This window comes from Lithobates pipiens, unplaced genomic scaffold (assembly GCF_037356315.1).
Source record: "Lithobates pipiens isolate NorthernLeopardFrog02 unplaced genomic scaffold, aLitPip1_a1.2 Scaffold_27, whole genome shotgun sequence".
In the NCBI taxonomy this organism is placed as follows: domain Eukaryota; kingdom Metazoa; phylum Chordata; class Amphibia; order Anura; family Ranidae; genus Lithobates; species Lithobates pipiens.
Window position 1 is genome coordinate 226,885,980 of NW_027507788.1, and position 17,742 is coordinate 226,903,721.

The 17,742-nt window shown below is 47.0% G+C and overlaps 1 protein-coding gene across 1 annotated transcript in view; it reads left to right on the forward strand.

Moving 5' to 3' along the window:
* ESPN (espin) overlaps positions 1–17,742 on the forward strand; it is a 347,402-nt gene that overhangs the window by 201,096 nt on the left and 128,564 nt on the right.

A 17,742-nucleotide genomic window follows, 5' to 3' on the forward strand; every position in this document is an offset into this window, starting at 1 on the left:
AGTCTGTGTAGAAGTTGACCAATGAGGAGAGAGTTATAGTCATAGAGAATAGTAAAGGGAGAGATAAGAGAGTGAATTAGTGCCTTGGTCGTTTTGTTGGTTCAGTAGAACATTTTGGAGACGTTGTGGAGGTGAAGGGGGCAGGATTTGAATAGTGATTAAATGTTGGGTCAAAAAGCAGGGGTCGGAGTCCAGGATGATATCTTTTGAACCCTGATGTGAGTGGAGGGACTGATATTAGTTCTATTAATCTTGATGTTTTCTTGTCCTGGTGAATCAGGGGCAGGAAGTATGGAAAATCTCTTGAATGGGGTCACAGCAATAATAAGCTAAGCCGAATTTCCCTACTGACCACTCATACTCATCCCAGAAGCTGGAAGCCAGGACATCTTCATATGGATGTTTCCTACACATCCAGCCATCCTCTGATAACTAGGACTAGCCACCACTGGAGCTACTATATATGGACAAAAGCTAATAATAATAATAATAATGCAAAACCTTCCAGTGCAAACACAGCCCTGTAATGGGACGTTCCTCCAAGGTGACATTTCCATTAAAGGTGAATCGCCTTTGCAGCAATTGTCTAATGCAACAACATTGCACCTGCCGGGAGCTCCGCGAGGTCACAACCTCTCCAACGTCTGTTTTTAGAGGTATAGAATATGTCCATATTTGTCAGGGAGGGTTTAAGATCCAGCCCGGTCCTTTGATTATCCTCGGAGTGTTTTGTTTGCGTCCAACAAAGCTTTTCCTCCCCGAGATAAATGGTACCCAATGCTGCTATTCTGTAGGAGAGCCGGTGGGTAAACATCAGCACAAAGCGGACAATGCCGCCATTGTGTTCACTTGGCAGGCGGACGTATTACAAGGTCCCCAAGCGGGAGAGAGAGTGATGGTTGAGTGTATAATCTCTTTAATTGGGTCGAGCCGAGGGACCGGTGAGAATTAAAGGGGGGCACCCCCATCGTTTTGTGGGAACATTTAGGAAAATGAAACTGAAATGAATTAATTTTGTAAATTTTGCAGAGACTAGAAGGTATTGTGGTGTTACAGCTTTTGCCTGAATGTAGTTTAAAGCGGAACTTCACTCTCAATCAACACAATTTGTAATCCTTATGCTGCTAGCATCAGTAAATGGATAGGAAGGTTCAATATATTACCAAAAGTATCGGGACGCCTGCCTTTACGCGCACATGAACTTTAATGACATCCCAGTCTTAGTCTGGAGGGTTCAGTATTGAGTTGGCCCTTTGCAGCTACAACAGCTTCACCTCTTCTGGGAAGGCCGTCCACAAGGTCTAGGAGGGTGTCTATGGCAGTGATGACGGACCTTGGCACCCCAGATGTTTTGGAACTACATTTCGAATGATGCTCATGCACTCTGCAGAGCAGTTGGGCATCATGGGAAATGTAGTTCCAAAACATCTGGGGTGCCAAGGTCCACCATCACTGCCATAGACGTATATGTATATCTTTAGGGGATTGCGCCTCCCACTCACTATTTATACTACCCCCTTCTCAATAGAATATGCTTAATAATACTTATATTCACTAAATAATCACTGTGCCCCCATATTATCCAAAATATATCATTGCAAAAAATATAGCGTCCATATTGTGCGATATTTTAATTTGATTGCTCCAATTGTGCCGTCTTAATCACCGATCATCTTCTAATCAAAAGTCCACTTGTGTCAACTAAAATAACCAAAACTGTGCCACCGTCGCCAAGCAGAATGGCCACTCAGCAGATGTCCCCAATCAGTAAGCCTTCGGTTCATTCAACGGATAACCAATCCACAACGCATTCCTCCCGTTAGCAATTCCTCAACGTCCATATATTCATACAAAATTAAATGGAACCAATATAGTGTAAAATCGTTTTAACTTTAATGGAAAAATCAATAAAAAACGTATTGCACTCACATTTCAATGTGTCTATTGGCCAACACCAAGCCTTTCCAGCAATGAGAAAACCGCTCTAAAATCGGGCAAGCCACTGATTTTCCGCAGGTGGTGTTAATCTCCCTCCACTGGACCGACCTGTTCCTGGCTTGTATTCAAAGACCGTATGTCTCCCACAACTCCTACGCGTTTCGCATTTAAGCATCGTCGGGAAGCTGTCATAGACGGCCTTCCCAGAAGAGGTGAAGCTGTTGTAGCTGCAAAGGGTGGGCCAACCCAATATTGAACCCTACAGACTAAGACTGGGAGGCCATTAAAGTTCATGTGTTTATAAAGGCAGGCGTTCCGATACTTTTGGTAATATAGTGTATTTCTTCAGTTATTTCCTGGTTTCTGGCCTAGGTCAAAATTGTTATACATCCCTGGAGTCTTCTTGGGAAGAGGGGCTTTCTGAGCTAAGCACACCCTCCTGTCTGCATGGCTGAGCTAAGGGTAGATGGATTCCTGGAAGTAAATGCTACATGAACCAGCTGCCCTTACTAAAGATGGCTACTGCTAGAAATGCTAGGGGGTGTTTTTCAAAGTGATTTCTCAGCAAAATAGCCATGGTCACTGGCCAAATATGGCCATGGTTGCTTAACAAATATGGCTATAGTTGCTGACCAAATCTGTCCGTGGTCGCTTACCAAATATGGTCATGGTTGCTGGCCAAATAGGGCCATGGCCACTTAACAAATATAGCCATGGTTAACTAAATATGGCCATGGTTGCTGGCCAAATATAGCTATGGTCGCTGACCAAATATAACCATGGTTACTGACCAAACATGGCCATTGTTCGCTGACCAAATATGGTCATGGTCACTGGCCAAATATGGCCATGATTGTTTACAAAATATGGCATTGGTCAGTTCCCAAATATGGCCATGATTGCTTACAAAATATGGTCATGGGTGCTTAACAAATATAACCATGGTTGGTGACTAAATATGACCATGGTTGCTGACCAAACATGGCCATGGTCTCTGATCAAATATGGTCATGGTCACTGCCCAAATATGGCCATGATTGCTTACTAAATATGGTCATGGTTGCTGGCCAAATATGGCCACGGCTACTTAACAAATATAGCCATGGTTGATGACTAAATATGGCCATGGTTACTGACCAAACATGGCCATTGTTTGCTGACCAAATATGGTCATGGCCACTGGCCAAATATGGCCACGATTGCTTACAAAATATGGCATTGGTCACTTCCCAAATATGGCCATGATTACTTACGAAATATGGTCATGGTTGCTGGCCAAATATGGCCACGGGCACTTAGCAAATATAACCATTGGTTGGTGTCTAAATATGGCCATGGTCGCTGACCAAATATGGCCATGGTCTCTGATCAAATATGGTCATGGTCACTGCCCAGATTTGGCCATGATTGCTTAAAAAATATGGTCATGGTCACTGGCCAGATATGGCCATGATTACAAAATATGGTCATGGTCACTGGCCAGATATGGCCATGATTGCTTACAAAATATGGCCATGGTCACTGCCCAAATATGGCCATGATTGCTTACTGAATATGGTCATGGTTGCTGGCCAAATATGGCCACGGCTACTTAACGAATATAGCCATGGTTGATGACTAAATATGACCATGGTTGCTGGCCAAACATGGCCGTGGTCTCTGATCAAATATGGTCATGGTCGCTGCCCAAATATGGCCATGATTGCTTACAAAATATGGTCATGGTCACTGGCCAGATATGGCCATGATTACAAAATATGGTCATGGTCACTGGCCAGATATGGCCATGATTACAAAATATGGTCATGGTCACTGGCCAGATATGGCCATGATTGCTTACAAAATATGGCCATGGTCACTGCCCAAATATGGCCATGATTGCTTACTAAATATGGTCATGGTTGCTGGCCAAATATGGCCACGGCTACTTAACGAATATAGCCATGGTTGATGACTAAATATGACCATGGTTGCTGACCAAACATGGCCGTGGTCTCTGATCAAATATGGTCATGGTTGCTGGCCAAATATGGCCATGGGCACTTAGCAAATATAACCATTGGTTGGTATCTAAATATGGTCATGGTCGCTGACGAAATATGGCTATGGTCTCTGATCAAATATGGTCATGGTCACTGCCCAGATTTGGCCATGATTGCTTACTAAATATGACCATGGTTGCTGGCCAAACATGGCCGTGGTCTCTGATCAAATATGGTCATGGTCACTGGCCAAATATGGCCATGATTGCTTACAAAATATGGTCATGGTTGCTGGCCAAATATGGCCACGGCTACTTAACGAATATAGCCATGGTTGCTGACCAAATATGACCATGATTGCTTACGAAATCTGGTCATAGTCACTGGGCAAATATGGCCATGGTCGCTAATCAAATATAAGGGTGCTTCGCTGGTTGCTAGTAAGCCGGCAGCCGCTTGTTTCCTAACAGCCTTAGCAAGGAGTTGTCAAAATTAGCACCTTGGGTGAACCCCAACAGGCAAAATTCAGCGTGAACCCGATTTCTCTCCCTTGATGGCCACTATAACCTTTGTAATAGACATGTCATGGTGATAACGGCCGCACTTTGGTAATGATCGATCCGCTCTGCGTTCCCCTGTCTAGGGATGGAAACCGGAGCCCTGAAAGGTGATATAAATGATTCAGCAGAGTCGCGGCTTTGCAGAGCTCCTCATTGTACAGCACATAATGGGGGATGGGCCGAGATCTTGGAAAGAATAATTGCATTGTGTTTGTCATCCTAATAGAAGACACGGCTCATTTGCATGATATGGACGGGCCATGCTTGCTCATGGCAGCTGTTGCCATGCGTTGTCGTTGGCCGAGCAGCGAGTGTAGATAAGGATTTTATTGCGCTGCTTTTAATAAGTGGAGGCTGCGTGGCCGAGATGTACGGTCGTAGGCTACAGATAGCACGGAAAAGGAATACGCTGGTGTCTGGTGTCTGACATGTGAGCTCTTTGGCTATTTAACCCCAGGCAGAGATGACCAGAGATGAATTCCCAGTTCAAAGGTCAACGGGATGATGTGCATCTGCCGCCCGGCTTTACAGGGGTGCCACTTCTGTACAGGGCCCGTCCACCTAAATGTCATATCTTAGTTGTAGGTGGAGCCTGGTGCGCCAAGTCTGCGTTCGGCTTCTTGGATGCGCCAACAACAAAATCCTCCTCCCGTAATTCCCCACCTTGTGTTCCTGGTAACATTCTTTATAATATAAAATACATTTAAAAAATCCAGCGAGGATGTTGGGAATCCCTTATAATGGGCAGAGCTGTGCAGACTCCGGAGCTCCCTACCAAAAACTGATACAGTGCCTGGAAAAAGTATTCATACCCCTTGACATTTTCAACATAAATGTATTTTATTGGGATTTTATGGGATAGACCCACACAAAGTGTCACATAATTGTGAAGTGGAAGGAAAATTCTAAGGGCCGGTTCACACTGCGGGCGATGCGAGGCGACACCGACTTGCCTCGCCGCGACCTCAGCGGCGATTTGCAAATGACTTCTGTATAGAAGTAAATGCAAGTCGCCCCGAGGTCGCCCAGAAGTAGTACAGGAACCTTTTTTCTGAGTCGGAGCGACTCGAGTCGCTCCTCTCAGAACGGTTCCATTGTACAGAACGGGGGCGACTTGTCAGATCGCGGCGAGGCAAGTCGTGTCGCCTCGCATCGCCCGCAGTGTGAACCGGCCCTAAATGGTTTCCAAAATGTTTTAAAAATAAATATGTGAAAGTGTGTGGGGGGGGGGGGGGCATTTGTATGGCGCCCCCTTTACTCTGATACCCCTAACTAAAATCTAGTGGAACCAATTGCCTTCAGAAGTCACCTAATTAGTAAATAGAATCCACCTGTGTGTAATTTAATCTCAGTATAAATACAGCTGTTCAGTGAAGCCCTCAGAGGTTTGTTAGAGAACCTTAGTGAACAAACAGCATCATGAAGGCCAAGGAACACAGCAGACAGGTCAGGGATAAAGTTGTGGAGAAGTATAAAGCAGGGTTGGGTTATAATAAAATCTCCCAAGCTTTGACCATCTCACGGAGCTCTGTTCAATCCATCATCGGAAAATGGAAAGAGTATGGCACAACCGCAAACCTACCAAGTCTTGGCCATCCACCTAAACTGACCGGGCCGGGCAAGGAGAGCATTCATCAGAGAAGAGCCAAGAGGTCCATGGTGACTCTGGAGGAGCTGCAGAGATCCACAGCTCAGGGGGGAGAATCTGTCCACAGGACAACTATTAGTCGTCTCTCCACAAATCTGCCCTTTATGGAAGAGTGACAAGAAGGAAGACATTGGAGAAAGAAAGTCATAAGAAGTCCTGTTTGTAGTTTGTGAGAAGCCATGTGGGGGAGGGGGCAGCAAACATGTGGAAGAAGGTGATCTGGTCAGAGGAGACCAAAATTCAACTTTATGGCCTAAAAGTAAAACGCTATGTGTGGGGAAAACTAACACCGCCCATCCCCCGAACACACCATCCCCACCGTGAGACATGGTGGTGGCAGCATCATGTGGTGGGGATGGTTTTCTTCAGCAGGGACAGGGAAGCTGGTCAGAGTTGATGGAAAGATGGATGGAGACAAATACAGGACAATCTTAGAAGAAAACCTGTTATGCCCCGTACACACGAGAGGACTTATGTCCGACAGACCTCCAAAGGAGTTCCGCCGGAGTTCCGACGGAGTTCTGGCGGACTTTTCGACCGAACGGACTTGGACACACACCATCACACCAAACTCCGACGGAGTCGAACGTGATGATGTACGACTGGATTCGAATAAGGAAGTTCATAGCCAGTAGCCAATAGCTGCCCTAGCGTCGGTTTTAGTCCGTCGGAGTAGCATACACACGAGCGGATTTTTCGAAGGGGACCGGGTCCGGCGGAGTTCCGTCGGGAAAATTTGAAGCATGCTTCATTTCTAAAGTCCGTCAGACTTTAGCGAAGCTAAAGTCCGTTGCAGCCCACACACGATCAAATAGTCTGACGGACTCAGTCCGTCGGACTTTGGATGTCGAAAAGTCCGCTCGTGTGTACGGGGCTTTAGAGTCGGCAAAAGACTTGAGACCGGGGCGGAGGTTCCCCTTCCAGCAGGACAACGACCCGAAACATCCAGCCAGAGCTACAATGGAATGGTTTACATCAAAGCATATTCATGTGTTAGAATGGCCCAGTCACAGTCCAGACCGAAATCCCATTGAGAATCTGTGGCAAGACCTGAAAATTGCTGATCACAGACGCTCTCCATCCAATCTGACAGAGCTTGAGATATTTTACAAAGAAGAAGAATGGGCAGAAATGTCCTCTCTAGATGGGCAAAGCTGGTAGAGACACCCCCAAAAAGACTTGTAGAGAAAGGGGGTTCTACAAAGTATTGACTCCGGGGGGCGCCATACAAATGCCCCTCCCCCCACACTTTTCACAGATTTATTTGTATAATTTTCCTTCCACTTCACAATTATGTGACACTTTGTGTTGGTCCATCACATAAAATCCCAATAAAATACATTTACGTTTTTGGTTGTAACATGACACAATGTGGAACATTTCAAGGGGTATGAGAACTTTTTCAAGGCACTGTAGGTCTGTTTTGGGCGGAGTGGCTCTTTAATGAACAGATATGAGAGATAAACAAAACAGACATAATCTCCATGTGTGACTGGGGGGGGGGGGATTTACTAAAGGCAAATAGACTGTTCAGTTGCTCAGGAGCTTACTGTGCATCAGCGGGGGCGGACTGACAACTCATGGGGCCCTCGTATACACACACAGACACACAATATACACACACAATATACACACACACAATATACACACACAATATACACACACACAATATACACACACACAGTATACACACACACAGTATACACACACACAGTATACACACACACAGTATACACACACACACAGTATACACACACACACACACACACACACAGTATACACACACAGTATAAACACACAGTATAAACACACACACAGTATATACACACACACACAGTATATACACACACACACACAGTATATACACACACACACACAGTATATACACACACACACAGTATACACACACACACACAGTATACACACACACACACAGTATACACACACACACACAGTATACACACACACACAGTATACACACATAGTATACACACACATAGTATACACACACACACACACAGTATATACACACACAGTATACACACACACACACAGTATACACACACACACACACAGTATACACACACACACAGTATATATACACACACACACACAGTATACACACACACACAGTATACACACACACACATAGTATACACACACACACACAGTATACACACACACACACACACAGTATACACACACACACAGTATACACACACAGAATACACATACACACAAAGATACTGGAGAGGCGGGGCAGCTATAATCTTGGGATTTTTTTAAAAAAACACAGATTTTTACATACTGTCCCTGGTTTTAATGAGGCTGGCAACCCTGATGGGGCCCCTTAGTAGCATGGGGCCCTCTGGCAGTGCCCGAGTGCCCGAATGGTCAGTCCGCCCCTGCTGAGCAGAAGCTGTTTTTTCAATTTTCCTTGCATGTGATTGGGTATTCTTTGCAAAGTGAAGCTTTACCTCATTTACTAAGCTCTGGAGCAAATGCTTCACTTTGTGAAGTGCACAGTCTATTTGCCTTTTAGTAAATCAAACCTTTGTGACTTGTCTACCTCTAATAACAGAGCCTCGTTCTGTCGTCGCCTACTTTATTCATTATCGCAGTGAAAGTTTTCTTGGCTCTGCACAGGAATAGGGTGGAGGGTGAACTTTGATCTTTCCTGAATTAGTACTAATACATGTGACTTAGGGAAGCAGGAAAAGTATACAATATATTCCAGCAGCCGGTTATAAGGAAGCTGAATGTTCTGTTTTAATGATATAGATAGGAGGCTGATTACACGGGATGAGCCCCATGATGACCTTCACTGGAGGAAAGTGAAATGACTTTTACTGCAAGAGGTTAAAGCTGAACTCCGGGATCAGCAAATATTGTTTAATCCGATCATCATGTGTCGTCTTCTTGAATCTCGGTGATCTTTGGGTACGGTAAAATCTCGGTTTGACATTAACTTGGTTTGAGAGTGTTTTGTAAGACAAGCAACATTTTGAAATAAATGTTGTCTTGATATACAAGCAATGTCTTCATATACAAGTAGTGTCATATCACTACAGAGTATAAAAGAGAACAGAGGGCGCCTCTAAGTGTAGCAATGTGGTTACATTTAATGAAGGTACAACATTTAGCAACTCACGTGGTTGATGATTAAAAAAGGCACATCTATGTATGCAGGCATCCTGGGTAAAGTTGTCCGCATAGACCATCCCGCCCCCCCCCCGGTTGCTCAGGCCACCGACAGCCCACCACGACCTCTCACCATGGGTCAGTTGGGTCCGGCACACTCACCACCCCCCCCCGATTGGTCGGGTCACCCATAGCCCACCACCTCCCCTCACCGTGGGTCAGTTGGGTTCGCCACACACATCACCCCCCCCGGGTCATTTGGGTCAGGGTCTCTCCCTCTCCAAATCTGATGTGCTTGCTCTCTCTGCTGTACCATGCAAAGGGGATCCCAGGTCGATCGATGAGCCCCGCACTTACCCACAGGCAGCTGTTCCCTCGCAGACAATGGGCAGCAGCTTCGTCCCCTGCATCTCCCCCGGTGGCCTCCACGTCTCCTCCCTCCTCCTCTTTGCTTGTCATGGCCCAATAGGATCTCTTCTCCTTTTGGCTAGTTGGGAGATGGGTCTCCAGGATCCGCTTCCTTATGGGCCGGGCGGAGAATCAGCGTGACAATAGCAAATATTCATTCGCTATTGTCCTACAACTGGTGGGCTCTGCGCCCCGAGCCCACCCTTTTTTGAAGGCTATTAGAGCCTCTGGCTGTAATCACGTGCTTCAAAAAATAAAAATAAAAACCCCTTTGGACTACATGCAAACCCCTAATCTGCATGCAGGGCGCCAGACACATGGATAGAGGGGGCGGTGCCCCTGCGCCCCTAATTGGACGGGCCATCCCTGATTAGCATTATGTTGCATATTTTTTATTTGCACAAGGTCACGTTTGCACTTTATTGCACATTTGCTTGTCTTTAATACAGCACGTGTTTCTAATATCAGCGGATCATGTAAATCAGTGCAGACAAAGGATTGTCCATGCAAAAAACTGAATAAATAATAAAAGCGAAATAGTGATGTAAAAACAAAGATGCAATATCCCACAGAGTGCATCCCAACCAGTGCTCAGACGAGGGTTCCATTTCTCAATAGTGCTCAAAGATCACTCAACAGATCACCTCCAAGTGCTCCCCCCATACAGGAATAATCTCACCGGAGGGAGTCTGATCTCTACAATTAAAGGAGTTTAAAGTCCCCAGGTTAATACATTTGATGCATTAAAGTGAAAGCCTTCTGTGCTGCAGCTGCCCCCCCCCCCCCCCCCCCCAGAGCCACCCCTTTCACCGTTCCAGCACTGAGCACGAGCCCAGCCACTGTCGCGAGTCCTCTTTTAATAGATTTATGGCAGCGGGAGCCATTGGCTCCCGCTGCTGTCAATCAAGTCCAGTGACATGGGAGCCGGAGAGCGGGGCCGAGTCCTGCTCTCTGTGTCAATGGACACAACAGCAGGTCTCGTGAGCGTGCGAGCCTGGGTGCCCCCATGGAAGGTGGGTTTCCATGGGGGGCACCCAGGGCAGGACTTAGGGTGGTGGGGACCCCTGGGCTTGAGTAACTTTCAGCCCTACCTTCTATACATTACAGTATTTATCGACGTATAACACGCGCCGGCGTATAACACGCACACCTAGTTTAGGAGGGAAGTTTAAGGAAATAATTTACATTTAAATGCCCATCAATGCAGCCTTCTCAGTGTCCATCTGCAGCCTTGTCACTGTCCATCTGCAGCCTTGTCCACTGTCAATGCAGCCTTGTCAGTGAAGCCTTGTCATTTGCAGCCTTTCCCCAGTGTCCGTGCAGCCTTGTGATTGCAGTCTTGAAGTTTAAAAATGGCGGCTCTCGACGGCTCCCGGGACATCTGGGTGGCTCTTGACGGCTCTCGGGTCCTCTCGGCAGCTATCGATGGCTCTCGGGTCCTCTCGGCAGCTCTGGGGTCCTCTCGCAGTCCATAGACGAGCCAAGTGTACTCGGCTCACAGTCACGCCCGGTCCCTGTGTTATGTCCATCATAGGGCGGGACTGGGAGTGACTGTGAACCGAGCCGAGTACACTCGGCTATGTATCTCGACGGGGCCCCCTGTTGGGCGGGGCCCATGCGCTTGAGCCCAGTCAAACCCAATGGTAAGTCCGGCCCTGGGGGCACCTCATGAAAAGGAGAAGCCACGACCCCCAATGGGACACCCCAGAAGAGGAGGATCGGGGCTGCTCTGTGCAAAACCATTACACAGAACAACCTTCTGTGCTGCAGCTGCCCCCCTTTTACATACCTGAGCCCGATCGTTCCAGCACTGAGCACAAGCCATTGTACTCATTGAGTAGATTGATAGCAGCAGGAGCCATTGGCTCCCATTGCTGGCAATCAAATCCAGTCACATGGGAGCCGGGGGGCGGGGCTGAGTCCTGCTATCTGTGTCAATGGATTCAACAGCGGGACTTGTGAGCACGCCCGCGCGGGTGCCTCATGGAAGACGGGTCTCCATGGGGGGGTTACCTGATGAAGAGGATGAGCCAGGACCCCCAATAGGACACCCCAGAAGAGGAGGATCGGGGCTGCTCTGTGCAAAACCATTACACAGAACAGGTAAATATAACATTATTTTATTTAATTTTTTTTAAATAACAAACCTTTATAATCACTTTAAGTGAGATCAATACAAGACTTCTAGCCTCCCCTGGGTTTGAATTTCCTTGCTGTTGTCCTCTCATTTTCTTATCTGTACTTCTTGGAGACCAACATATTAAAAATTGTAGAGGGTTACAATTTTGGGGGCTTGAAGCCCCCCCCCCCCCCCCCCAAAAAAAAAAAAACCCTGGAGGGGAAACAACTATATCCGGGAACTTGGTAAAGGGGGATCCTGGTGGATTTATGAACTAGGGTCTTTGGTGCCAAGGGGTTTGAATAAAGATTTTGATTTGGGATGTTTCATTAGTAACTATTGAATGAATGGTCTACTGTGTACATTTTGTTTATTAATGGTAACATTTATTATAGTTTTACCTTTTTTATTCATTATTTTATTTATATGGGATTCAGGATGCAGGATATTGCATCTTCGTTTTTTATCACTATTTCACTTTTATTATTTATACAGTTTTTTTCATGGACTATCCATCGTTTATCCACTGATATCGGATTCATTTATGCATATTTTGATGTATCGAGCACCGTGATGCTTAATTTTCTATAATTATTGTTATTATTATCGTTCCATTACTTCAGTTACTGTAGCGCAGTACTATTTACATTTGAAATATACTTGGCCCATTGAAGAGAGTGTGAACGGTACCAGCAGCATAGTCGGCCGCCATTTTGGTTATCATTTAGTAGCTCGCAGGATTTTCACAATACATATTGTTTCTTTTTGCAACTTATATGATCTCTGAGCGCTGCTTATATTACATTTTTTTGTATTACATTGGCTGCTGTCAAAGTTTATTAAGCAGCTGCCAAAATTCTTGTTTCCCAACCGAGCGTCAATTTTTATCACTTTTTTTTTCTTTCTGTAATAAAGCTCACTGCTTGCACCCTCTTCTTGTGCGGGGGGACTAGTGTTGTCTCCGCCCCCTCCTGTCGTTTTTCGCCAGGCGGCCTGTAATGGGTGGAGCCTGCTGGGCCCCTCCCACAGCTCTGCTCTCTTTCCCTGTGCTGTGTGATTGGTCTTGCCCCCCCCCCCGTAGTTTTCTGCAGTGGGTGGAGCATGCCCCCCCCGTAGTTTTCTGCAGTGGGTGGAGCATGCCCCCCCGTAGTTTTCTGCAGTGGGTGGAGCATGCTCCCCCCCCGTAGTTTTCTGCAGTGGGTGGAGCATGCTCCCCCTCCGTAGTTTTCTGCAGTGGGTGGAGCATGCTCCCCCCCATAGTTTTCTACAGTGGGTGGAGCATGCTCCCCCTCCGTAGTTTTCTGCAGTGGGTGGAGCATGCCCCCCCCGTAGTTTTCTGCAGTGGGTGGAGCATGCCCCCCCGTAGTTTTCTGCAGTGGGTGGAGCATGCTCCCCCCCCCGTAGTTTTCTGCAGTGGGTGGAGCATGCTCCCCCTCCGTAGTTTTCTGCAGTGGGTGGAGCATGCTCCCCCCCATAGTTTTCTACAGTGGGTGGAGCATGCTCCCCCTCCGTAGTTTTCTGCAGTGGGTGGAGCATGCCCCCCCCCGTAGTTTTCTGCAGTGGGTGGAGCATGCCCCCCCCCCGTAGTTTTCTGCAGTGGGTGGAGCATGCTCCCCCCCATAGTTTTCTGCAGTGGGTGGAGCATGCCCCCCCCATAGTTTTCTGCAGTGGGTGGAGCATGCCCCCCCGTAGTTTTCTGCAGTGGGTGGAGCATGCCCCCCCATCGTTTTCTACAGTGGGTGGAGCATGCTCCCCCTCCGTAGTTTTCTGCAGTGGGTGGAGCATGCTCCCCCCCCGTAGTTTTCTGCAGTGGGTGGAGCATGCTCCTCCCCCACTGTGCTCCATGCACAGGCTATGTACAAAACAATGATGATGTCACGGCTACTTTTACATAGTAGTATCTGGGTTACAAAAGCATTTGGTCCAGCTGTCACCAGATCATTCGTTTCATCCAAAATCTTTCCCATAAATTAATCTGGACATTCGTTGTAAGTTACGCATTTTATGTACCTGTAAAAGCCACCCCTGTATCCTCCACAACAACACTTGTTGGGAGTGGGGGTGGGGGACAATAAGGGCCAATCAGGTGTCTGACAACAAGGAACGTGCTGAGATAATGAGAACGCAGAAAGATGACCTCATCAGTCTGTTGCTGCTCCTTTTCTGTCCCATTAGAGGCTGGGGGGCAGGGAGGTGACCAGACTGTGTTGCTTAACTGCAAGCCAAGAAAAATCAGGACACCGGAATGGTTGTGCTGGGTGACGGGTCCGTGTAAATCTCAGGAATGAATGAACAGAAATACAACTTGTATACACATGTCTGTGATGTATTCAGTGATTTCTGAGTTCAGCATTAATCTCCTGATAGTTGGCAGTTTAATAAAGTCTACACTCAGTTTACAATTAACTTTTACAATAATGATGTTGTGTGATATTTCCTGCTGAGGTCTATGACCTGTTTATATGGAAAAGGAAATACAAGTGAACTAGTTCCATAAACACTGAATAATGGAAAATCAAGTCGTTTTGGTGACAATGCCGAGACCAGATAGATTCATTACGAGGCTCTGCTCACATTTCTCATACCAAAGGAGGATCAGTCAGAACTAACTCAATGTAGATCTGATATCCAGCACTGGAGGGAGCCAGCCTTTTCTCCAGGCGAGGGGAGTATTTGTCATTTTTTGTTACTCATTATTTAGAGTATAGAGATGGGACTGCTCTGCATCCCCCATTACTCTACACTCTTCATCCCCCATCACTCTACACTCTGCATCCCCCATTACTCTACACTCTGCATCCCCCATTACTCTACACTTCGCATCCCCCATTACTCTACACTCTGCATCCCCCATTACTCTACACTCTGCATCCCCCATTACTCTACACTCTGCATCCCCCATTACTCTACACTCTGCATCCCCCATTACTCTACACTCTGCATCCCCCATTACTCTACACTCTGCATCCCCCATTACTCTACACTCTGCATCCCCCATCACTCTACACTCTGCATCCCCCATTACTCTACACTCTGCATCCCCCATTACTCTACACTCTGCATCCCCCATTACTCTACACTCTGCATCCCCCATTACTCTACACTCTGCATCCCCCATCACTCTACACTCTGCATCCCCCATTACTCTACACTCTGCATCCCCCATTACTCTACACTCTGCATCCCCCATTACTCTACACTCTGCATCCCCCATCACTCTACACTCTGCATCCCCCATTACTCTACACTCTGCATCCCCCATTACTCTACACTCTGCATCCCCCATCACTCTACACTCTGCATCCCCCAATACTCTACACTCTGCATCCCCCATTACTCTACACTCTGCATCCCCCATTACTCTACACTCTGCATCCCCCATCACTCTACACTCTGCACCCCCCATCACTCTACACTCTGCACCCCCCATCACTCTACACTCTGCACCCCCCATTACTCTACACTCTGCACCCCCCATTACTCCACACTCTGCACCCCCCATTACTCTACACTCTGCATCCCCCATCATCACTCTACACTCTACACCCCCCCCATCACTCTACACCCCCCCATTACTCTACACTCTTCATCCCCCATTACTCTACACTCTGCATCCCCCATTACTCTACACTCTGCATCCCCCATTACTCTACACTCTTCATCCCCCATTACTCTACACTCTTCATCCCCCATTACTCTACACTCTTCATCCCCCATCACTCTACACTCTGCATCCCCCATCACTCTACACTCTGCATCCCCCATTACTCTACACTCTGCATCCCCCATCACTCTACACTCTGCATCCCCCATCACTCTACACTCTACACTCTGCATCCCCCATTACTCTACACTTCGCATCCCCCATTACTCTACACTCTGCATCCCCCATCACTCTACACTCTGCATCCCCCATTACTCTACACTCTGCATCCCCATTACTCTACACTCTGCATCCCCCATTACTCTACACTCTGCATCCCCCCATTACTCTACACTCTGCATCCCCCATTACTCTACACTCTGCATCCCCCATTACTCTACACTCTGCATCCCCCATTACTCTACACTCTGCATCCCCCATCACTCTACACTCTGCATCCCCCATTACTCTACACTCTGCATCCCCCATCACTCTACACTCTGCACCCCCCATTACTCTACACTCTGCACCCCCCATTACTTTACACTCTGCACCCCCCCATTACTCTACACTCTGCACCCCCATTACTCTACACTCTGCACCCCCCATTACTCTACACTCTGCACCCCCCATTACTCCACACTCTGCACCCCCCATTACTCTACACTCTGCACCCCCCATTACTCTACACTCTGCACCCCCCATTACTCTACACTCTGCACCCCCCATTACTCTACACTCTGCACCCCCCATTACTCTACACTCTGCACCCCCATTACTCTACACTCCGCATCCCCCATTACTCTACACTCTTCATCCCCCATCTCTGTACACTCTTCATCCCCCATCTCTGTACACTCTTCATTACTCTACACTCTGCATCCCCCATTACTCTACACTCTTCATCCCCCATTACTCTACACTCTTCATCCCCCATTACTCTACACTCTTCATCCCCCATTACTCTACACTCTTCATCCCCCATTACTCTACACTCCGCATCCCCCATTACCCTACACTCGGCATCCCCCATTACCCTACACTCGGCATCCCCCATTACGCGTCACTCTTCATCAGTCTCTGACCATCTGCTGTAGTAGGTTTGCACTCTGGCAGCTTTCTATAGCATTTCATTCACTGAATAATATGTGGGGCCCTTTGGTGTATGTTGGGGTCCCTATATCATGTAGGTTGCCCACCAATGATTTAGAGAGTCTGTAAAGTAAAGCGGGGATCCAGCTATGATAGGGATCCTCACTGCTTGCTGGTCATTAGGAATTGATGGGGAAGAGGACACCACTACTGACATGATGGAGAAGTGATGGGCAGGGAAATGCGTTAGTGAATGGAGCCGAGTACAATGCTGAGTGAAAGAGACCAGAAGAATGGACGATGACAGCTGCACTCTGCTTGATGCAGATTTCACCTACAACCGAGCCTGCTGCCGTCCCATCCTCCCACCGGTCAGAGGACTTCCAGAGTCATCAATCATTTTATCATATAAAAAACAGAAATCCGGCAGATTTATATAAAATAAAAAACCTAAAAAAGCACAGCTATTTTTTCTATAATAATTCATTAAATGTATTTTTAAAATGCAAAGTAGCGTAAGCCCGGTATAAACGTCTTCCAATCTATTGTGCAACAGAGCTCAGACTGGGGAGGGTGAAGCAGCACAAGGAGCCAGTCAGCTGTGCTGTAGTGCTCCTATGAAAACTAGGAGAATGCGGATAGGGGGAGGGGTCGAGATAATACATGTAAGCAGTAAAGAAAATATGGACAGGCCTGCTTTAAGTTTCTGTTCTCAATTGTTTCTTTCCGTTTCTTTAAAATTCTAGTTACAAAAATACTTTAGAATAGTTTAATTGATCCCCAATCTGTATTGATTTTCTTTATAGCTGTGTCTCGATATCCACCTTTGTAGCCACCCATTCAGATGTACTGAGAGCTCAGAGTGTAAGTGATGTTAAGTGAAGAGCGAGAGTCTCTCTCTCTCTCTCTCTCTCTCTCTCTCTCTCTCTCTCTCTCTCTCTCTCTCTCTCTCTCTCTCTCTCTCTCTCTCTCTCTCTCTCTCTCTCTCTCTCTCTCTCTCTCTCTCTCTCTTTCTTTCTCTCTCTTCTCTCTCTCTCTCTCTCTCTCTCTCTCTCTCTCACTCTCACTCTCACTCTCACTCTCACTCTCACTCTCACTCTCACTCTCACTCTCACTCTCACTCTCACTCTCACTCTCACTCTCACTCTCACTCTCACTCTCACTCTCTCACTCTCTCACTCTCTCACTCTCTCTCTCATAGCGTGATGACG